At 35.9% G+C, this 24050-nt stretch overlaps 1 protein-coding gene across 1 annotated transcript in view; it reads left to right on the plus strand.

The window, feature by feature from the left end:
- Positions 1–24050, plus strand: part of LOC138137828 (uncharacterized) — a 133174-nt gene that overhangs the window by 8939 nt on the left and 100185 nt on the right. The window lies entirely within an intron of this gene.

Genomic DNA, 24050 nt, shown 5'->3' on the forward strand with positions numbered 1-24050 from the left:
ACTCATTGTTTTGTTGGTTGCATACGCTCTTAAAAATGTCCATAAAGTTTCTACTTGTGTAGTTTATGTTGTATTACAATAGTGTTATACTGTTACCGAAATAACATTTTATTTGGCGATGCTAAACCTGCCGCCCCCGACCAGCCGCCACTGAACGACTGTATTTACATGTAAGCAGAGTAAACGACAGTTTCATCGTAAATACCTCTACGTAATTTCCACGTTTCCATTCGTTTCACTTGAAATGAAAATTCCACCAAGCAACACAATTGCAATATTATACCTACATCGAGATTTATTTACGTTTTATTCACGAACGGATGAAATTTTGGAAATGAAATCAAATACGTCAAGTTAATTAAAAATCAACATTTTTGCTTTCCTCTCCAAAATGAATTTCCTTGATTTTGGGATTTTTCAAAAAACATTCCACAAATACTCTCTGGTCCTCTAGTTGTTGAAAAACTCCTTCCTTTTGATTTTATTCCACGAATCAAATTTTGCCATTGACACAATAATTTACTGAATAGTAGCATTACTTTTTTAATGATGAGGCTTGGTTTCACCTGTCTGATTTCGTGAACTCTCAAAATTATAAAACGTGGTAAGCACACAATCCCTACAATGTTAGTGAATCTCCACTGAATCCGATTAAATTTTGGTTTGGACTGCAATGTCTCGAAAGCGAATTATTAAACCAATTGTCGTTAATTAAACTATAACGCTCGAAGATATCAAATACAATGAATACATTTCACAGCTATTTTCAGCAAGATTCAGCTGCTGGTGCTGCTGCTCACACGACACAAACCACAATTGGGTATTTAGAGAAGTTCTTCCCAAATCGAATGATGAGTGCAGGATTGTGGCCAAGACGATGACCTGACTTGACTCCTCTTGATTTTAATTTTTTTCCCCATTTAATGCTAATGTCTTCAACAAGTTTATTCAACAGTTAAAAAGCAATGGAAGTACCAAAATTGGCAGTATTTAAAAATTGTTTCAGACAATAATACTTAGATGGTAAAGAAGAATAAAAGTTCAATACAGTAAACCGCATGCAAGCACTCTCTATTTCCATTATTTGAACACACAAACGTCACTCTTTGTGCACAAGACATATTATATTTAGAGTTGCAGTTACCGACACAGACGACTTGATGCTGTAAAGGAGAGCTTCTTAGGGTATTGATTTATATTTATTCATACAAATTTCACGTTGTTGTCAATTTGAAGAAATAATTAACGAAATCGACTGACGCAACCTAGCTTGCCTGAAATGTCAAAACCTTGCCTTCAAATGTTTGCATGCTAAGCCACTACAAAAGATCGGAAACAATACAAACAAAGTAACAACCGATGAGTGTGTTGAACTCCATTTGTAATTTAATAAAGTAAAATAGTATTGCAGCAAAAGCAGATTTTATTGTGTTATTTTCTTTGCCCTCAATAAAAACGGATAATAAATAATTTTGCACCTAACCACTGAATTAACCACTTGAATAAAACAAAATTAACACACGAGTGGAGTCGGACATGATTTGCTGCCAGTTTATGAATGACAGCAGAGCACTTCACAAAATTCTGCTTATTAGCTTTGTGGAGTTATTAAATCCTGTTCGGATGAAATTAGCTAATTCGCAGAAACTTTAAGAGAATTAGTGTATTTTCATTATTTAGCTCGATTTGTGGTACAGGTTTGTGATTCGGATTTAATTCGAGAATAATGGACGTGGCGTGTACTACAGCAAAATATAGAGGCTGGCCCGCGGTATGATCAAACCATACAGCTAATAATTATAATTAGTTTAGCGAAGTTTACTCTATCACTGCCAATTATTTCAAATTGTTGTTATCTTTCGACCTTCTACATATCCTGTGGCACTACATTTAGGTCATTTATCATTATGGATACTGTTATCAAGTAATGATAACATTTGTTGGAAAAACTGAGCGTCAATAAAATTATCCAAAAATCCATCTTCCTTTAATATTGACCCCACCACGATAAATATAGGATCCTGTGCAACCCCACCTGCAAAGCCATCTCGGTCCAAAAAAAATCACCCCAGCTAGGATAATTGTAGAATATTGTGTATACCAAATCCCAAAGCTTACATCCTTTCCTTGTCTTATTTATAACAATGGGGCAGGGAAAAATTTGCCCACAATTTTTTTCATTGATTAATTCCCACATACATCAAACGTTCGTATTCAGCCAATCACAGCGCTTGCTTTCATCCAATCAAAAATGTTTATCGCGGATAAATCGTCCTTCTAGTCTATCTTATGTCAAAAGCGGATAAAATTTCATGTTACTCCTGTCAGATTTTCAAATTGTTTTTAATGTGTTTTTAATAACTGTAAATATTATAAATAAATAATTAACGTTAAAGTTTGTATTCTGGAATTAATCTTTCCAAAAATAACACGACCTGATTTTTTATCTCATTTATCTGATAAATTTCCCAATTTTCACTCAAACATTTTTGCTTTAGACAATTTTACTCGTTGAATTTGGGAATTTTTATTCAAAGGTTAAACCCTCGAGCTAAAGCTCTCGGGTCTAACCAGAAATCAAAATGCCCAAATTCAATTAGGAAAATTTCAAAGCAAGAAATTTTCGTAAAATTGAAAAATTTATCCGATAAAAAAAATAGGTCTTGTTATTTTTAAATAGTTTGCACTTTTAGCCACATCCTATAGAGAAGTTCTGCTTGATAGTGAAACCGGCTTACACCTCCTCGAACTCACTATTTCTTTATTTCATTGTACGCTCCAAAAAGTTCTAAAATAGTAGATTATATCATAAAAAGTAGAAGTGAGTCTTTTTGTGCTAAGCCCAGAGATTGAAGACCGAGACAAAGTCAAGGTCGGCAACTGGGCGAAGCACAAAAAGACTTTCTACTCTGAATGAGATATATTCAAGCAGTAAAATTACAATTTTCAAATTTTAAGGCACCAGTAATTCCTACTTCCCTTGTAATATTATTGGTACTTTTTTTTTGTTATAAATACAAGAAATTATAAAAAACACATATGCGGTTTGCAATCGATCATTGATAAATGTAGGATTTGCGGAACTGAAGGGGAAACCATTGAACACATCATTTCTTCTTGCACCGTTTTGGCTCAAAGCGAATATAAGAAGTCATGATATATTCGCAAAAATTATACACATGAATTTAGCAGCTAAATTCAACAATTCAACCACATTATATTTATAAACCAGAAAGTTGTTTGGAAAATGACAATTACAAATTATATTTTGATCGTACAGTTTTAACTGACATTCATATTCAGCATAACAGACCAGACATTATTATTTTAAATAAACAACAAAAGCAAGCAGTTTAAGCAGTTTTTATTATAAATTCTTTGAAAAAATTACAATGCAGTTCCTACCTTAGTTAATAATAAATCTAAATAATTTGCTGAATTTAAATTTTCCTTTATTTCAAATGTTATTAAAAATTCCAGCCCAGATATGAATTTTTTGAGGATACTGAGTTCTAGTAGGAATATTTACTCGAGGGTTTTCTTGAGCCCAATATCGCATGTTTTGAACATTTGGTTCGTTATTTAGTGTAAAAGTAGATTCGTCTGTGAAGCAAATTGTCGACAGAAAGCGACGATCATTAGTACGCTCCTGTATTTCATAACAGGTTTCACTCTTGCTTTCTTCATCAACAGCAAAAATCTGTTGATGACACTGTGTCTTGTAGAGATGGTATTTGTACTTCCTGAGGATATTCAGTATCCGCGATTTACATAAACTTACTCGTACTTCAAGAGAAATTTGTCTTAATCTGTATGGAGTAACTATTAATTTTTCGCTGACTTAACCCAACAAATTGACAAATGCTGTTCAATTTGAAAATCATGGCATGTCATATTTAAAAATCACCAAGTTTTAAATTAGTATTTTAAAATAAAAATAGCACCTTTAATCTTATTATTAGTATCATTTCAAGCGCAATAATTTTATCTTTCTATTGATACCATTACCTTACCTGTAAGTTCAATTGGCGAGCAGGAATCAGCAAAAACGTTCAATACAATGTTAATTGCCTATGTTCGAGTTTCAGAATGCACAGACTGTATAACACAAAAATTAATAAATATTTAGAACTCTCCGTTGCTATATGAGAAATCTTTGGTGTTTAGAAAAAAATTCGATTTTACCACTTATAATTTCAGCAACGGGAATAGTACCTCAATCTCTTTTTAAAAATTTAAAAATTTTGGACTTAGAGAACACATTGGTGGTTGAAATTCAAAAAGGTATATTATTATACTCATGTCATATCGTGAGGAAATTCCTTAACATTGACACAGAACATAAAACACAAAAAAGTCAAAATGTGGAGGCGAGACGCCGGTAATTATGTTGATAAGCACTGCACTATTACTTGATAGTAATATCCGTAATAGTGTATGTACTCCGGCAAAATTGCCGTGCCGCCGGGTGGTGGAGGGTTATATTTATGTTTAGTATCCTGAATTTTTACTAAGATAGCAGAGCCCAAATCTTCGATATCTCCCATTGTTAAATTGGTGATTTCATCGCATCGACAAACCCTGTCACACCTAGTATTCATCCACCGCACCTACAATAAAAATTTATAATTTTTCCTCTAGGGAACTCCGAAATTTTATCTATGTAGTCAGATACTTTTCATCAGAGGGTAATGTAGAAATCATACACTTTTCGCCGGGGACGTGGTGGGAATAGATTTTCATAGAGTTTGCGGCGATCTGCGTACAAATGCATTTCGATTTCAATAGCGTTGGACATACATACTTCAGTTATTCAATAAATATAACAAAAATTATTAATGTATTAAAAATAAATAAAATAATAATAATAATAAATAAAAAATAAATATTAAAACGTTAATGGCAAACGATTACAACTTACAACTGTTTACTTTTTAACACTGAACGGTCATCTGGCGCTATTTTTGATTTAGACATTTGACATCGACATACATGCCACGGACACGCCCACAAGGGGCGACTCCTGAAACACCACAGTAGAACCGGTTATTAAATATTGGGTAATAATTTCGTTATTTCTCTTTTTTAGACTTTTTTTAATAGGGATAATTTAATTATTAAATATTTCGTGTGATTGATAATTGTAATTGATAAATAAATCGTGATAAATAATTCAAATGACCTTACATTTGACTCGGTCGAGCCGCCTACTTCTAGGATTTGAAGCATTTCTACTCCGCTCAGAAAAAAATGCCACTTTAACCGTTTCTACGGAGATACACAAAGGCGCGATTTTCGAGCGCTTGAAGATAAAATGTCCTATTTTCTCCACATTTCATTAACGGGAATTGTTCTTTCGTAAACATTTTTTGATGAAAATAGTACTGCAGGGAACGCTACATTATACAAGATACATTTAATATCTGGGGCTAGACGTTTCAACGGTAAAACTAAAATATTGCTAGTTGAAAATGGAAGAGATAAATGTAGTCTATATTTCATGTAATTTGGTTTCATTTTATTTCTCTTTCTTGAAGACAACACATTATATTTTTGCTTTTATCTTTTGTTGTACGTTGCAACTTTCTCTTCTGAATTAAAATAAAATCAATGAGTCGTTTCTCAGAAGGAAAGATCCCTTAATGAGATCTTTCTCTTGTTTATTAATTTGTGTATTGTTTCGGTGCACTCGGTATCTCAGTGTACGTGAAAAGCTCCGTGCACTTCTGCTAAACTCTGCCGTTGCAGGAACAATCCAAAGTTTCTCACCTTTGTCTTGTCGTAAAGCAGGGGTGCAGACGTCGAGTCTTAACTGCTTCTAGAGTGGGTAATCGGTGGGTCTTTGTGCCGAAACGTTAGGTTTTACGGTTTTAACGTAATACTGGGTGATTACTGATTAGGTGGCGGTGCGATGACCCCGCCACTACACGCTTTAAAGTTGGCTTAGCAAGCTCCGAATATTCCTCAGGAGATAAGTCCCGCGTCATGTAAAATGCAGGAGAGGCTAAACGCACCCAAATTAATGAAAAGCTGTGTAACGGACTAAATTGGGAATTAAACAAAAACAAAAAATACATATGTATACGGTTGGCCAAACGGCCGCCACTCGGATAAATTACGGTTAAAAAGGGCCGCGATTTGCATAGATATTAAAAAGGAGGACGGAAATATGTTGCAGGAGCATATCAGGAAGTGTGCAGCAGGAACGCATCACGCAGCGCTCTTGATAAAACGACGTCGATTCCGTTCTTCCTGCGGAAAAAGAGCGTAATTGGTGTCTGGCTGGCAAAAATCAAAATTAATTAATGTTATTCTTGCAGCGGCCGAAATTCGAAACGTTCGGCTCTGGTTCCCGCCAAACTAAATTAACATTTTCGTTTCGATGAAAGTAGCCGAATTAATGAAATATTGATGTTCCATTTAGCTGATGAAACCGAATTATCCAGCTCTATTGTCAGTTTGAAATTAAGTCATCGAATCAGGCGACATTATCCGCCTGAATAGTGACCTAAATGTTGCAAAAACAGAATTGCGTTACTTGGACGTGTTTGTTAGGTACGTTCGGAAATTGTAAATTGTTGGAAGGAACGGCTTGCAGCACGGAAGAATTGTATCGTCGATAATGAATGCAGGATCGGTGGGTCTCAGAAGTGGGATTCTAATTGAAATTTAATTCGAGAGGGAGTGTGGAAAAATTTATGTGAAGGTTTAAGTCTATCGACAGTTTAGAAAAAGTAAAAGATAATGTGGAACACTTTTGACAGAGTATTCTTCAAGATGGAAAAAATCTACAATTGAAAAAAAAATTGCAATAATTAGCACACGTTTCGAAATTGTGTCCTAGGATTTAGGAGTTAAAAATCGGAAATGATTGTAATTTACTTCCTATATGCGTTGAAAATTTCTTTACACTATCTAGACTCTAGACTTTATGTAAATTTTCTCATAATTACTAAACAACATTTAGAATTATTTTAACGATTATCAGCCAGCCGGTGACAACAGACGAATTGGTAGGAAGATACAGTTCTGTATGGTTTTCCATTTGTTTGTTATAAACAATATCGATCATAACAAAAAGAGAGTATAGTATCCCTTAGAAAATAAAAATTTCAATTTAGAAAAATAATCATATACACTACATCCGTGCTAGAGGGAGCATTTCAAAGTTCAGTAAATAATTGAAATTAAAAATCGAAATTATTTCTAACTTATACTAAACATTTTTTGTGGTATTTAGATATTCCGTTAATTTTTTTCTGTCGACGAATTTCGTGGCGCTCTCATTTCTAAACTATGACTTTCTTATAGGAAATTTTCTGCTCTACAAAATTTTTTTATAGAATTTTGCTTTCTCTGCGGAAGTTTTCGATACGAAGGCAAATTATACTCAAAAAACGTAATTTTTAAAAAATGTATAAATTATGAGCTTTTGTCAGCAATTTTTCTTGCATTTTTCTTGCCGCTCCACATAAAAAAACATCAAAATAATGTGAATAAACGAGTACACACGGGAGTTAAATTGGGTGCAAAACAACTCAATATTTCTGGATTCAATCGTTAATTTAACAAAAATAAATAAAAATCTCATCACCGCACTTTTCACCTAAAAAATGACAGTGACAGCGACAGAACTGACAGTTCACATGAAAGCGGCAAAAATGTAATAACATGGGTATGGCCTACTTCGACTACAATCATTTAGAACAACCCTGTACAACGTGATCAAGAATGACTGAATCTGTTGGTAACAATGAAAATTTGAATGATTTTGGTACCACTGTAATCTAAACGCATTTTCGGTTGTCAACTTTGACAGAGTTGACAGGCGAATTTGACGTTTACCATCAAAGGGTCATTTTTGTAATAGCATAAACATAACCTAATTTTTTTTTTAATGTCGTGTCAAGTTAAAACATCCGGTCAGTGCCAATTACGAAACACAAAAACACCAATATTTTTCAATTGTTTTATTGCCAACAGACTCAGTCATTGTTGATCACGCTGTACAACACAATACAATACAAATTGAGCTCACTGCATCGCGACATAATCGCCCCAAATTTATCCTTGTCATATCGTAATAAAATGAAGTAAAGAACACAATTAGCAATTTTCTCTGTTAAATAATTTCTGCTTTGAGAAAATCGATTCATTAATATTTGAAATTACATTGTGGCAAAGAGCGAAAAAGTAATGATGAAGAGCCTGGGAAAGTATATGAAGAAGAAAAACCTAGAAGTGAATATTGAGGAGAGGAAAATGACGGTGTTCAACAAGAGAAAGAGGAAGAATGAAGAGAATGAGTGGAACTGGGAAGGAAAATGGAACGAGTAAACGAGTTCAAATACTTGGGTTACATATTAAACGAAAGGAGGAGAATGATGATTGAGAGCATAATAGAGAGTATATTGATGTACGGGGCAGAGGAATGGAAGGAACAAGAAGAGGTAGAGAAAGTGTAAGACAAATATTTGAGAGGGATGCTAAGAATGGACAGAGAAACGCCAGGTCACGTAGTGAGGGAGGAGTGCAAGAGGATTAGGCTGAGAGTGAAAGCGGGAAAGAGAGCGGTAAAATTTGAAGACAAAATGGCGGGAGGAGAAGAGTGCAGGATACTAATAGAATGCTGGAGAAAAAAAAAAGAACACGGAGAAGAAGGAGAGAGAGAGAGAAATATAATCAGAGAAACGAGTATGCCAGGGAGGAAGTGGAAAAATTAAGAGCAAAAGGAAGATGGAAGAATGTAGACCTGTGTGAAAGGGACAAAGACACAGACAAGCAAGAAAAAAAGGAAAGAATCAAAGATTCTAGATACAACAGGGCGTATGAGAGGTGCATGACAGAGGAAATTCCGGAGTACCTGTGGAGAGAGAGTGCAAGAGAGACAAAAATGATGGCGAGAAGGAGAGAGAAAATAGAGATGGACGGAAGGAGAGGAAAGAATGTGCTATGAGGTGAGAGAGATAATTGAGCACATGTGGAAAGAGGGAGAGAAAGGAACGGGGAGAAATATTGAATAAAGACGGAAGGGAAATAAAATGGATGAAAGAGATATGGACGAGGAGGGAAAGAATAAAAAAAAAAAAGGATGTAAAAGAGACGGCAACTCTTCTTAACAAATTTTGTACGTCTGATGTTATTTTAGCACTGTTATGACTGATACCTTGAGCACTACTTTTACATTGTATTGTGACTTTTTACAGTGGTTTTGGTGGCCATTGCTCCCACCCGCAAACGAGCAAATTTAATAAACCAGATGCCTAGCTGCGAGCTAAATTCAACCAGTTTTGAACCGTACGCAACGAACTTTTAAAAGCGTTGTGCAAAAAAAATTTGTTTCAAAATATTATGCAAAGCTAGACTTTTACATTGAACTCGACCAAATTCAATTCTAATTTAAATCCATTTGCGTCAAACTGAAAAAACTCCAATCATTTTCGTTTCATTTATTCGAAACTATAAATACAATCCAATTTGGAAATATGCAGCTGGACGTTACGGGATCTGCATTTTCGAAATATTTAAATTTTAATTTAGTTAATCTGTTTTACACGACAACTTCCATTTGCGAATCTAATGACAGGGAGGTGCCAATACTCGTTAATAAAAAATGTCCCGATTAAATTGAATTTTCACTATTTGCCCATTTGTTTTATTTAACTATCAAAGCGCAGTTTTCACAGTTTAGGGAAAACGGTGTTGGAATTATTTGATCGGTGCAAAAGCTGCGATAATAAATAATGAACGTGGCAGATACCAAACGATTCAGTGTTTAGTAGGTTTGCAACGTTGAATAGTGACAATGCATGTGGATGCAATATGGCATAATAGTGTCGCTGATAAAATTAATTGGAGATCGAACGGTTTGGAACGTGCATACAAATATATACTTGTTTTTATTTTGACAAACTCAAAATGCTATACAAAATAGACTCGGTGTAAGAACAGATCCTTGAGGCACGTCGGCTTCAAGTTGTCTTGTTAACAAACTTTTTCCAATAAGATTTTTTCCTCAATTTTTAATTGCAAATCGGGCCATTTCCCATTCAAATCCCGCCTGTGCACTCCTGGCAATTCTTCGTTTTAATAAACGAGGTGATTTTTTCCGGGAAGTTTCAGTATTTAATTTCGAGCCGGTATGTTTACAATAAGGCGAACGTGACGGGAATAAGCTCCTTCCTTTTTATTCAAACTTGCAACGTGTTGTGCTTCGGAAAAAATCTTGGCGCGCCCCTCGACCACCTCGGAGTCACTTGCCGAATGTAACTTTAATTAAAACACCGTCCTCTCAACGGGATAAAGTTATATTGCTTCAGAAATTATCCTCTTTGAAAGCCTTTTTTCAATTCGAAACGACAACCCACTGATTTTAATATTTAAGAGGCCCGACCGAGATTCGATTCTTACTTTTCCCCGGACGATTTTTAATATCTCGAAAAAATGGCGAACTACCCTCTACCAACCCGTCCAATCGATCTTACTAATTAACTTTACACCACTCACACATTTATTTGGCAATCGCCACGTTATCCAACAGTCTACAAGATGGCAACTTCGAAAAGCGCGCCACTACAGAAGGCAGCGCCTCGGTGGTTGCTCCCTGAACGACAATCCTTAACACTGCTACTGTGTCAACTTGTCTTTTGTCTCTCGATTCTCGACTTCACATTACTTTGCTGGTGTTCCCCAGAGATCAACCTTGGGTCCATTGTTATACACAATATACGCCTGCAACAATAATACACTTCCACTTTGTCCTCTCCGGTCAAATACCAATTTCCACCGAGACCCGTTTAGAATATTTTTGGAAAACAGAATATCGAACAGCTGACTATTATTAGACGTCTCATAATTTACATAATGAATAATGTATTTATTGATTACTTTTTCAATTATCATTTACATTAGCCTATTTATGACTTGATTAAAACACACGAGTAGTTATTGGTTACCAGTACAAATAAACAGTGTTTGTTCGTGAAATAATCATCAGTTTACTTTGTGTGTTTAGGGATCGGAAACGACGTTCGTTTAATGTTGAACAGTTTTTTAATTAAGCCTTGCAAGTAAATAATGATTTAATAATGGTAGTCACCGGTGCTCAGTTTTGTATGTTTTGTAAAATAAAATGCTCCAAAAATGCTATTGTGCTTCTTTGCTTTCTCCCCGGGTCGCTGGGGAACGCTCGTGACTTAATTTTTTTAAGTTGGCAAGACGTTTCTACGAATGAAATGGTTAGTCGGGAGCAAAGAGGAATTCGTTGAGGAAAATTTCCCTAGACCTGACTGCACATCTAGTAATTAAAAATTTTGTTTTATTGCAGAGCTTTAATTTGAAAGTAATTAGTTTATTGTTCTCGGATTAAAGCTCCGCACCACAAATAATGGAATACACTAATTCTCTTAAACTTTCCCAAATTAAATACTCAGTTCAATTGGATTGGAGTTAACAACTTTACGAAGCTAATAACTTTATCAAAATATTCTCAAATCTACTGTCGAGGAAGCAAGTCGCGTTTAATTCGTCTTTTGTGTTAATTTTCTTATTCTTCAAGTTCGCTTGGGCGTAAGAAATACGGTGTAGGTTCCTCTGCACAAGACACCAATCGTATGAAGAACTGCAAACTGCAACTCTGTGCCTTTGCACTTTTTTCTAATTGTTTTTTAATCGCCCCGCTCGGTTGAATTATTCGCCGGCTTTAGAGGATTCCATTCGTACCAAGTGCAACGAATATAGGATTAAGTATTTATTCTCACAATAAATCTCCCTAATTACCCCTAAAAACTACACCGCACTAATCGCCGTTCAAATTAGCCGCGCTATTTCGAATAAGGCGGTAAAAATCAATCGGAGGGAGGGGACTCCGTCGTCACTTTACGAGATCCGTCTTCACGTCTTCTGCGGCCGTTTTATTCGGTGCAAATAAAATTTTTTAGATTTATCGATGGGCTCGGCGAGTTTTTGATAGTTCGCAAACTGCGGATTTGTGTCAGCTTGAACGATAAGCATTTTCCCGATTGGGGAAACTTCAGCTAAGCAGGCCGAAATCGTGATGTGCTATGATTCGTTAAAGAGCATTAGGTCAATCTGTGTTAAAAGTTGGGGCGGTTTTCATAATCGCGAGATTGAAGAGGGTCGCACGGTCGGGGCTTAGGCCCCCGCAGGGTTCCGCAAAAATCGACTCCCTAAAAATAATAATAACAATAATAATTTGACTTGCGGTCAGAGAGAGTTTAAGCAGCGCAGGATGTGGTCAATGTTTGGATGGGGGGCTGCCGGGGACACCCAAACCACACCTCGATACTGTGCTTTTCTTTTAATAATAATAATCATAATAATAATAAGTTTTAAGAGTCATCGATTGACCAAGCTAGATAGTTATTATTATTATTATTAAAATTTTTTTTAAGAGGCTTTATTTGATGTGATTTACAAATTACAAATTTAAATCACCACTGGTGAGAACAGATGAATATTTGTTCTTGACAACTCTACGTTGAAACATTGTTGATCTCTTGTGCTGGGTCGAGGCACCAGGAAAGACAGTTTCCTAATAAAACATTGCCGGCGTTCATACGGTTCACAAGTTTAAACAGAAAACGTAGCGATAGAATGAGACGCCTCGTTTCTAAGCTCTGAACGGAGAAAATTGACGAGAGAACCTTTCTCAGGATTAAAACCAAACGACTTAAAATGCAGGAACTTTAAGAACTTGTCTTTGTATTTTTTCAATTTTAAGGCAGTGGGTGTTATAGCCTGGAGACCAAACAATGCAACCACATTCTAGTCTCGACCTCACAAATAAAAATATTAACAGAGAAACGTACGGTAGTGCTGGAAAATTTTGCAGTTGTGGGTGAGAAAATCTAATGCCTTGAATGATGAGAATTTTATCCAGTCGTAATGATCCGCAAAAGCTAACTTCTGAGACTTTGACAGCAGAAAGATTCTGCAAGACAGAGTCACCAATTTTGTATCCATAAAACCTGTTGGTATGTTTCAATGAGAATGTCATCACGTTACATTTCGAAACGTTCAAAGAAAGTCAGTTTCGAGCACACCACAGTTCCGCTTTGTATAAATTCGATTAAAATGTAGTGTGGTTTGCATAAGTTGATACTGTATGGTCCGAATAGGTTCGCTAAATTAAGATTTTTCTAATTTTCTCTAATTTCAACGAAACGTCCTTAACAACTATTTTGTGAAGTTCAAACAAAAGTTGAACAATTCTTAGTTTTAGCAGAATTGCAGGTGCCTGGCATTGCAAAGGTCAAACTCTTAGCATTTACGTAAAAGCATTTCAAACCCAATTTAGGTTTCAAAATAATGTTAATTTGTTTCATTTTATTTTTGTTTGTTTTCTTGACGCACAATTGTTATTGTATAGAGCCAGTAACCTAGAGTCATTTTCAGATTTGTAATCAACAACAAATTATGTAAATTTGGTCTGGTCTTAAAGAAAATTAAATATCAAACAATAAAATTCATGGGGGGAAAAATTGTTACATAATTTTTTTTTAGAAATATCGGAACACCCTCTTGATTGGTTAATATAACGAATTTCGAATTTAACAGAGCTGATTCGTCATTGGCTAGAGTCAAGTAGGGAGTGAGAAAGTGGGGTATTTGAGAGAAGCGAAACCACTACAGAAATCTCGGGGCTTGATCTCTGAAGTAGCTGGTGGTACGTTCCGTACTCGACACAAGTAACTTATTTCTCTAATTCTTTAACTTGATTTATATTCACGATTTAAATTTCACTACCGTTATTAATTGTTTTCTTGCATTAAAGTAAAAAGTAAATTACTTTCTTTGAGAATTCAATTATAAGAAAAGAGTGTTTCTTTAAAAATCTTTCATTTTATTTGTTTTAAATTCATTATCGTAAAGTTTTTTACATTTGACGATTGGGGAAAAGCGTTCTCGCCAAAGTGAGCTTCTCTAAAATAGTAAAAGATTTTCCAATCATTATTCGATCCTTGGATCGCTCGCAGTCGGGGAGGCTCCGCCGGTGTCCACCGCTTTCAATTATCTGTGGCCCGGCGCAGAGCACAAAATGAAGCCAAACCACCCATTAATGGGGGATCGTTGACAAAACAGCCGATACGTGAAAAGAGTTTCTCATAAGCCTGATGACACCTTATCTTTTTATTTTCTCCGATATCACTCGAGACTTGACCGAGAGGTTCCATGAGTATTCACGAGGAATTAGACATTCGATGTAACAACCAAGTAAGAACTAAACAGTTTTATCAGCGCGTCGTGCTGGAAAACATCAAGAAAAAAAAGTTTTCCCAAAATTATCTTCTCTCTAGTTCTATCTTTTTATTTTCTTCTCTAGTGACATTTTACTTCATTTAGTTATTTCTTTTGAGCCGCACCGCCAAATCACCTAAACTAATTTCACCCCATTACGCTATAATCACAATTTTACCCATTCGTCAAAAATTATTCTTCAAATAACACGACACTTTATCTCTCCCGTGTCTGATAAACGTCAAGCTAACTAGGCTAATGTCGTTACGTCCCGGTGAAAATAAAACCGCGATTTCCCACCATCCGGCTCATTTTTGAAATGTGTGATATATCTTGACAACTTTATTAAATTTCCTTCTAATTGCATTACTTAAATTGTGTGCGGTTCAGCGAATCTTAATAACCGCCCCACTTGATTTAATTGAAATTTCTCGTATGGTCTGGCAATGGGTCGGGTTATTATGACAAAACTTTGCGTTTAATAATGCAATTGCAGTTCTGCGTCGCAAACTTGCTCGATGTGCCCCTGCCAATGATGCAAGCAGTTATGTGAAGCTTGCCAAATGACACAGCAATTAGCAAGAATAACACATCATTCATACGAAATAGATAATAAAGACCAGAAGATAATAGCAATAATCATAATAATAATAATAATAGTCAGGGTGTGGGACGGGACTCTATGAGTGAATCCAGGCATTAAAAAAATTAATATAATACTTATGCGGGCGGCCGTCCATCCATATATTAACCGTAACCAGTGCTGCTTAGCTCCTATGATCGGATAATAATTTGTGTTTTCAATGTGGAAGGACTGCCAAATTTTATTTATTTTTGGTGGGATTAAAAACCAATGTTTTTATTTGTTTTTACTTGTAGAGTTCTTTAACAAAAGTAAATCATTTTTATTTGTGTTTGAAGCTCTAAATCAGCGTCCAAAAAAGTTTTCAACTAGTAACCCTATCAATCATTTTGCTTTATTAGTTTTTTTTTCGTCTCGTCGAATAAAGAAACAATATATCTGGAGGACTAAATAAGAATAATAAACAGAAGTGAAACTCTCCACAGCACAAAGCCCGGACTCGCGAAAGCAAACACCTAACCCCTATAAATCAATAAATACCCCGAAATCGGTCATCAGAAAGCGCTGCACCAACCCCTTAACGTGGGAATAACGAGTCGGGGGCGGCGTATTAATCCGCCGTCCCGTTAGCATATTGGCCTTTCTGTTCCAGACATTTAAGCTTGAATCGGAAAATGATGTAATTTTTCCATAGACCCGCAACCCTTGATGAAATTAGAAGAGTCGTGCGGCAGTTGACGCATAACGCGGATTTCCAGGCCCTAATGGGATAGCCGGAGTGGCGAAAATTTTCCGGAGCGGAGCCGGAGCCCGGATTACAGGTGCAGCCGTTAGCTTTTATTGTCTCCCTAACAAGTGAGGCGATATAACGACACCTGCAGCTACACGCCCTAATGTACACGTGCCCCGATAAATAAAGACCGGAGGAGAGGATAATGCTGTTTACCGAAATTTACAACAGATTCTTTATAAATATTTTCTTTGTCAAAATAGAATTACGGCCCACGCGGCTTAAGGGGATCGGGGAAGGAGACGCGGTCACAGTTTTGCTGTTGCTGGAATAATCGGGTGTAAATAATGCGGGGGGCACTTTGCCCCGATTTGGACGAGGGGATGGGAGGTGGAGCGCGGGAAAACAAATACCTGCGGGTTTCTGTAAATATTATTTGATATTAAAGCAAGCAACATAAAAACAAATTGTGTGGAATTAAGTGAGGGCTTGCTTTCAGTGATGTTATTAAAAAGTTGCAAAATTGAAATTTTATATCATTTTGTAAAAAATGCTACTCAAAAAATCCGAAATAAATAATATTCGCAGATAATGTGTGAAAAAAAATAACAATTCTTAAAATTAAGCGTTTGTTCCAGGAAACTTAAAATTTATAAAGAATCAATCTAAGAAAATATCAAAACAAACAAAATTGTAAGTGAAAATTTTCATTTTTCTAACTGCAGCAGAAGAAAATAAATGAGTTCACGTCCGATTTTTGTTTTGTGATCCGCTTGAAGATAAAATGGTATACATCATTCAGAGTAGAAGGTCTTTTTGTGCTTCTCCCAGTTGCCGACGTGGACTTCGTCTCGGTCTTCAATCTCTGGGCTGAGCACAAAAAGACTCACTTCTACTCTTAATGATACAATTTACTATTTCTGTTTTTTTAATCCGCTAATGATTCCGTCAAATTTCCGATCATCTCTATCTTCTTGTTCTTGTACTTATTTCTTCTTTTGCTTTCTGAAAATTTTCCTTTTCTTTCCACACTCGATGACAAACAAGAGAAACTGTTTCATTTCACAAATAATAAAACCCAAATTTATTCAACTGTAAATATTTCGCAATGTGGAACAAATTTTGTTGCGATATTGTGCATTTTCGTTAAGCAATTAAAAAAATTAACTATCATTAACTTTGTTAACAAACTAAATGTTCTTTCGTTCACTGAATATCGGATTACGATATGTTGTTTCATGTCTACATTAGTTACGCCAAGAATCAATATCGTTGATAACAGGAATAATTAATGTTAATTATTTTTATTATTTCATTCTCTCTTTCGCATTATGAATCTTCAATGGGTTAATTATAAAGGGACTAACTTTATATCGACGTTTTCCGATGATGCATTGTTTTAATCAGGTTAATAATTATTTACAAACAAGCGAAAATTAATAGAAATTTAATTAGTACAAAAGCTAGTCACAGGACATTAATACTTTGTTAACAAAAAGTAAATTTTATTTTCCTATTCCTATGATTTGTTTAATGATTTTTAATTAATAAAAGGACACTTTCGAAAAAAAAATTGAGAAATAAACAACTCATGTTTTCTTTTTTTTTTTATAGAAGCTATAAAGTAGAAATGTACACGTTTCACGGCAAAATAAAAACTTTTCTTTGCCGAACACAAGCTAACAGAATATTTTCGAGAAAACTAAATTCCTTAACTCGCTATCTGCCGTATCACTCCCAAAATATACATATTATTAAAATATCCTTTGATAAAAAGCTACCTTTTTCTGGGTTTTATTTTTATGCGCCCCGAGTACTTCATTATTGATTTCTTCATTATCTGATCCTTCGCTCGGGCCAGTTTACTACGGCAATAAGAAAGAAAAATACTAATACGTGTGTGTGACATATGTAAAACAAAGCATAAAAATTGCTGCAGGGCTCCCTTGCAGGTACCGTATTCGCCCCCCCACGTGTGAAAGTAACACGTTGGCAACACTTTAGTGCTGGTGTGAAATTCACCTGAAAACATATTTATGTAAAGTCTTGTAAAAAATAATGAATGCTCTGGAATCACGGAACTGTATGATAAATATGTTCCGCAAGCGATGAGGGGTGTGTTGCGATATGGATCTGATAATATGACTTAAGTCAATTAGGACGGGGTGTAAGTGTTTTAAAAAATAGTGCTTGTAAATGAATTGGCGAAACATTGGAAATCCTTTAGCATCCTCGAGATTGTCTTGTCTCGGCCGCAAGCGGCCTCCCCGACAATTTTTCTCTCGGTACGGTAAAGAATGATTTCGCGGCCTTCATATACAAATAACGATTATTATAATTTATTATAAAATTGAAAGCAGATCACCTGAAGCTTAATAATTTTTATCTCGAGTTTTTAAATTCTGTGATTTTCTAAAACATACAGTCAGATTAAATTCAAACTTGTTTAACTTCAAGTTTTAGTTTGGAAAGAAAACTAGTTTGAACCATGTTACAAGCAGATACAGATTTTCAGTGATGTTCTGCTTATTAAAACTTGTTCAGAACAGAACAGAATTTGATTTACTTCATTCCAGTGTAATAATATTTTAGTAATATGTACAATATTCATGCAGGAATTTTTTTACTGTTAAGTTACTTATTTTGTTCTTGTCCTTTCAGGCTAAAAGATACGAAACAAGTTTTGTTCTTTGGACATTGATAAATTAGAACTAACAAAATAATGTTCAACAATGTAATGAGCTTAAAGCTGCCACTTTGCCAGCTTTGATGAATCTCGCCTGAAAGTCCAACAGCCACTGGTTTAGCCGAGACATTTCTGATGATGAATGATGACTTTTTAATTGATAAAATAATCAATACACATATTTTATTAAAATAAAAAATGCTAAAATCATGAGCTGACCTGCCGTCACCGTCTAAATAATTAACGACCGTCCATTAATTCCAACTTATAATTAGCGTTTCACCACGTAACACAAAGACTCCTGTAATGTAGTTATAAACCCCGACTTACCCTGTGCATTATCTCGGGCTAATTTACCCCCAAACAAAACATGCAAAAGATGCCGATAAAAATGAAATACGCAGGCGATGGACCGCTGGACGTGGGGAGCGCACTTAAAGGGAAAATAATGGCCAGCTCCTTATCACGGCATCCCTCGAAGACGAACATTTGATAGCCGAGGCCGGGAAAATCTCTTTGTGACGTCACCTGCAATAACATCAAGACGTATAAAATCCGACTTAATGGTTAGAAAACGATTGTGGCAAACCATCACCTTAATTTAGAGATAAGAGGCTGAGAGAACAGAATAAAGTAAGACAAGTGGAGGAATTCGCAACTATTGCCTTTTATCGAACGGCTTAGGATTTGGCAGGAAACATTCAAGGAATCGGTCGAGGCTTTGCGAAAAAATTAATGAGATATACGAGTATTAAATCTGGATGGGGAGAAATGTGCAAGTTGCACCGAGTCTTTGAACAGCATCTCAAAGAAATTAGAGATGCCAATATGGTGTTTACAGACCCCGGGTGCAGTCGTTCACTTTAATTTGTTTGTGCGTAAAAGAGCAAGCCGAAGAGAAAATAAGTTTCAGGTAATTTGCCCAAGTTTATTCGTGTTTGTGAAATTGTGAAAAGTAACGAAAACACAAAAATAATCGAATAAACAGCACTAACTTGGGGCAAATTTGCTTATCTGTTGTTGTAAATAAAACAAGTTGGTAAGTGGGATGTCGGTGTAATTAACTGTTACTGCCTATAATTAAACTCCATTCAGTCCACCTACAACAGTACAACTTCGATATTTCAGGAATTCTACGTTCGTTTCAGGCGATTTCACTTATTTATAGGCTGTTTTACATGTTTCGTAAATCTTTGTGCAAATTTGACCGGCAATAGCCGATTATTGTTTCAGGCCGTCGACACGGCATTCAGGCCGCCACAGATATTGTTTTTCATATGGACTGGAATTATAATTGCATTTTATTATTATAATCTGGTAATTGAGATGATTTATAAAAGAAACAAGAGCAACATTTTACATTCGTAAGAATGGGTAATTTACCAGCTTTATTGCGAAACGCGACGCCACCGGTAAGCAGATTTGTCGGTGAAATGTCAAACAAACGTCAGTTTTAAAATAACGGTGTTAACCTTGAAAAAAAGTTTTCGATTTTGGCAAAGTTTACAGACTTTTTGAGTAATTATATAAATAAATAAATATTATTATGATGAAGAGGCACGGCAGCGAGGCCGCATTTTGTAATTTCAATGTGGTAACTTCGATGAAATTACAACAAAACGCGGTTTTTCCGTCGACCTCCCATCCAAATATTGTCCGTATACGATATTGCTTTACGCTAACGAACGAATGACGATAGAGCTTTCACAGTTGTTGGACCGCCGTAGTAATTATTATTATAATTACGTGTCACGTCCTTGTTTGCATAACTGTCAGTGTGACATTTGCAAATTCATTTCCATAAATTTTTCGTGAACCTATCCTCAATCAGAATTTCTAATAAAATGCGGCTTGTCACATGACATCCTTCCTCACCGAAACAACATTAGTCTTTTTACATCAAAATAAAACGAGACGCCGTCACGTCGCTTATTATTTTTTGTAAAAATCCAAACGACAACTCGACGCTGAAATCCGCGTCTTTCAGACCTGCTGCTAACAGTTGACACATAATCCTGCACCAATCAATACAACTTCTGTCGGAGACAAGGGTAGTTTATTACACATGTTACATTGTAACATTTATTGTTCGAGTCATAACCTCGCCTGAATTCTTCCAATTTCTCCTCTCTGCACAACCTGCCTCATATTTTTTTCATATCGGTCGGCGATGCCTCACGTGTATCCTTACCCTTACCCTTTCTCCGCCATTTCCTTGTTAATTTCGCACAAATATCAAAAGCTTGATAAAGTCAGCCAGAGGCGGCTCGTCGCGATGACGTCACTGACTGGCATTTGACGTGTGTCACGTGGCCACTTTACCATGCCATAACCTTTCTAATCTATTTTATTGCACAGCCATAAACGCAGGACGCCGTAAAGTTTATATATTCAATTGAAAAGTTGCCGTGCCCGGACACGTGAACTCGACTAGCTTTGAACGCTTTAATCCGAGCTTTTTCGCGTGGAGCGGCCAAGAAAGCTTCGGCTAGTTTTAATTTGCGAACAGGTGGAAAGGGGTGGCGCGACGCTGTTAATTACTAATTATTAGCGGTGGTTGGTCTGAATGCGAGGGGTGGCCTTTAATCCCTCCAACATAAAATTAGTCGTGTATCAAAACAATGCACGACGGGCTAATTCCGGGATTAAGCGGGAGCGGAAAAGAAGGACTCGTACCGCAGGAGCAGTACACTTGACATCATTAAACTAATTCAAACGGGTGGATGTGTGTCCTGGAAACGGAGGACGTAATCCTGAATACTTCAAAGGGAGGGAAATAACGCAAAAAATTATAAATAATGAGAGAACGAGACAGGATTTTTTTAGTTCGCCTCGTAAGCTATTTTGCGCTCTTTTGATTAATTCGCGTCGCACTTTGGAGCAAGAGTATTAACAATTTTTTTGGAATTAAAAGTTTTCAAAAATTAAAACAATTTGGGAACAAATAACACCTCATTAATTTCCTTCTCTTTATCCCTTCACCCCCATTGCCACAATATGTCATTTCATACAGATTTTTTCATGTTAGCTTCATAAGCCATTTTGTGCATTCTTGATTAATTCGCATCCCACTTCGTAGCAAGTGCATTATATTTTTTTGATACTCCCGTTGGATAATACTGCAATTATTAAAGTGTTTTTTCATTGGATAACAGGATTCATTACCCACGGCCCGTTGAATAATAATTTCAAAACTCACTTCAAATACCATAGCAACTAGTTTATGAAGTCCGATCGCAAATTTTAATCCAATGGTATCAAGTATACAAAGCAATAATTTTAAAACGTCAGTTTCAGTTTGTCTAATAATGAAACTTATTTATCAATTTCTCTTCATATTCGTAGAAAAAGTATCGTATTCTACTCGCAGATAATGGCTATTACTCGCTCGGATGAATTACTCCACTCGCCTGCGACTCGTGATACAAAATCATCCTCACGAGTAATAGCCATCATTATCTGCATATACTATTTCTGTGGGAGTTTCCAAAAATTAAAATAATTTGGAATTCTTTAGAAACGAAAATAATTACTTAATTGAATGTTTAGCTTTTACCTAAGTAACTAAAAAATTCTGCGTGGCAACTCCGACTCATTTCCACCTCTTTTGCCGCCCCCGTTGCCATGACATTTCATTTCAGACCGATGTTTTTAAGCTTGTCTCATAAGCTACTTTGTGTTTTTTTGATTAATTCACAGTCTACTTCTGCTGAGCGAGTGTATTATTAGATTTTTTTTTGGAGTTAAAGTTTTCAAAAATTAAAATAATTTGGATTTCTCTACGAATGAAAATAATTATTAAATGATTAGTTTTACCTAAGTGAACAAAAAATTGTGCTTTCTGCGTAGCGATTCGGGTCATTTCCACTTTTCTCCGCCGCCCCCATTGCCATGACATTTCATTTCAGATAATTTATTTTAGGTTTTCCTCATTAGCCATTCTGTGCTCTTTTGATTAATTCGCATCCCACTTCGAGGCAAGTTTATTAAAATTTCTTTCGAGTTACAAATTTTCAAAGGTAAAATAATTTGGATTTCTCTACGAGTGAAAATAATGCAACTATAAATTTCACGTTAATGACCTTGGTCATGACATTTTATTTCAGACAGATCTTTCTAAGTTGGCTTCACAAGCTATTTTGTGCTACACATCCCACTTCTGAGCAAGTGTATTATTAGATATTTTTGGAGTATAATTTTTCAAAAAATAAGTAATTTGAATTTCTCTACGAATCAAAGATTGTGAAACGATTAGTTTCGCATAAGTTACAAAAAAAATATGCTTTCTGTGTGGCTCATTGCCACCTCTTTGCGCCGCCCCCATTGCCATGATATTTCATTTCAGACAATCTTTTTTAGGCTTCCTCATAAGCCATTATGTGCTCTTTTGATTAATTCGCATCCCACATCTGAGCAAGTGTATTATTAAATTTTTATTTGGAGTTACAAGTTTCCAAGAATTAAAAAAACAGTTTGTGCTTAAGACCGCACGAGAGAAGTAAAAAGTTCTATAACTCTCGTAATTGATTTTAAGTATGTAATTAATTATATTACATAAATTATATTATTATGGATGATAGTACTAGGAGGAATCAGGAACAAGGCATAAACAATAATTAATAGGCGTATTATTTAAACTTAACACTGTTTTTAAATAAACACCGAAAATCTGTACTTTTCAATAGAAACTGCAAATACGTCCGCTTTAAACAGACTGGCAAAATTTGTGAGGTTAGGTTTTGATGTTTAAGTTTTATTTTAGCTTTATTTTCTTGACTATTGTGTATTGTATTGAATAGAACACCACTTTTCTGCACAAATTTTTCTAATACATAGTTGAATTGTTGAAGCCATATAACTGCGAATTATCTACTAAATCCTACATCCATCTGTCGTGTCTTTATCGCTTTTATACTCCTGCAGCTCTGCACTGAGGTCACTTAAATTTAAAATGAACAATGAAAATTTGGAAGTGACAAATGACTCCCAAGATTTTAGCTTGCTGCGAACGATTTTAGCGTGATGCGAACGATTCTAGCGTGTTGCATGAAACTAATTCGCTACCCGGGGGAATAAACTGTATGTGGTTCGCCTAAAGAAGTTTTCACTTCAAAAAATCTGAATTTGTCAACAAGTGAAATTAATTTAATTATTAGTTTCACGTAAATGACATTTCATTTTAACGTGATCTTAAGTTCACCTTCTAAACCAATCTGTACTGTTTTGATTAATTCGCATCTCACTTCAGAGCAACTTTGCAGTTACAACTTTGCAAGCGTCATATCATGTGTATTTCTTTACAAATGAAGTTAATTAAACGATTACTTTCGCATAAGTGGCCAAAACTTCTGCTTTCTGCGTGGCGACCCCTTCCACCCCTTCCCGCCGCCCCTTTATCATGACATTTCATTTCTTTTGTAATTTTTGACAGCGCGTGCGGCCCCATTTATGCGTGCTCAAAGATAACACATGTTCCAGATCGTACAAGCCGATTTACGCTCTGTTGCTAACACTGAATTAAATCCAACGTTTTTTGAGCACATCGCCTTCGATCCGCTTCCTTTTTATAACTGTGCGGGTGCGTAGATTACGTTGTCCGAAAGGAAGAGTTGTTTATGCGTGGCGGTCGCTGCAGAGCCGCCCCCGGGCCCGTCGATATGTCGTGTCTTGGCCAAAACGGACACGAGGACGTTCACCTTGAGATGCCGGAACCCACCCCTATATTTGTCTAGTTGCGTCATGCTGGCTCAAAAAGTGATGAGAGATCGTTGGGACACGTCACCCGGCCCGGT

Source organism: Tenebrio molitor, chromosome 9 (assembly GCF_963966145.1).
Source record: "Tenebrio molitor chromosome 9, icTenMoli1.1, whole genome shotgun sequence".
Classification (NCBI taxonomy): domain Eukaryota; kingdom Metazoa; phylum Arthropoda; class Insecta; order Coleoptera; family Tenebrionidae; genus Tenebrio; species Tenebrio molitor.